Source organism: Hakea prostrata, chromosome 5 (genome assembly GCF_041222555.1).
Source record: "Hakea prostrata isolate BN-2017 chromosome 5, UWA_Hpros_2, whole genome shotgun sequence".
Classification (NCBI taxonomy): domain Eukaryota; kingdom Viridiplantae; phylum Streptophyta; class Magnoliopsida; order Proteales; family Proteaceae; genus Hakea; species Hakea prostrata.
The window spans coordinates 44,474,686-44,475,680 of NC_142604.1; the positions used below are offsets into that span (position 1 = coordinate 44,474,686).

Below are 995 nucleotides of genomic sequence, written 5' to 3' on the forward strand. Positions count from 1 at the left end.
CCTCCTCCTCCACATGTAATTCATCCCAAAATCTTCCCTCTTGTATATTTCTTTATCTATAGTGGAGTTTTCTCTCTTGTCCGTGGTTTTTTCCCTTTAAGGGTTTTCCACGTAAATTCTTGTGTTTTTTTTTAATTATTATTATTATTTTTTTTAATCTTATTTGCTGATTTTCTATTCGGTGGGTTTTTCATAACCCAACACTAACGAGTTACAGACTTAGTTGAGAAACTCATCAACCACGGAGTGTATAAAGACCAATTCGTCAGCTACATTGACATTCTCTCCTAGACCTAGAACAAAAGAAAACTGACATAAAGAAAAAGAAGGTTGCATGTGGAATACATCTTCTAAGTTCTAAGTCAAAATAATGACTTTACAAATTTCTCTAAAAATACAATTGACAATGTTATTTATTTTAATTGCTTTCATTGAGAGTTGAACTCAAGACCTCCCGCTTACTAAACGGGTGCTCTAACCAACTGAGCTATGAAAGCTGCATTTGTTTATTATGGTTGAAACTAAATTCTCAATTACCATTATTCTATAATTGCTATGCGAGTCATATGCCCAAGCGAGCTTTAAGCCGGACCTTGGTGTGTACAAAGGGCTGATTTTGTGGTACTTGGTCTCTATTGTTGTTGCCTAAAAGGAGTGGGGTTGTGTTAGCATACGCCAACTTTGCTCGGCCAAGATACCTTTATTGGAATTATTCAAATTTCTAAACCCCAAACCATCCAACTTCTTTGGTAAGAAAAGGGTTTCCCAACAAACCCAATGTATGCCCTTACCTTATCTCTCTTTGCACTAGAAATCTCTAATGAGTCATGTCAATCTATTATTCAATTCCTTAGGAAGAAGGAAATTTGACATTGCATAAGTGGGTGAGGCTATGGTCATAGTTATAATAAGAATTTCCTTCCTTGTAGGAAATAACAACTTCTCCTTCTAACCTGCCAGCTTATTGTGAAGTTTATCATTAATATAAGAAAAGG

At 35.4% G+C, this 995-nt stretch overlaps 1 non-coding gene across 1 annotated transcript; it reads right to left on the minus strand.

Annotated features, from left to right (window-relative positions):
- Nucleotides 1-423: 423 nt before the first annotated feature.
- TRNAT-AGU (transfer RNA threonine (anticodon AGU)) lies at nt 424-497 on the minus strand. The gene has a single exon. It is a non-coding gene; the product is annotated as a tRNA-Thr (tRNA).
- Nucleotides 498-995: the final 498 nt, after the last annotated feature.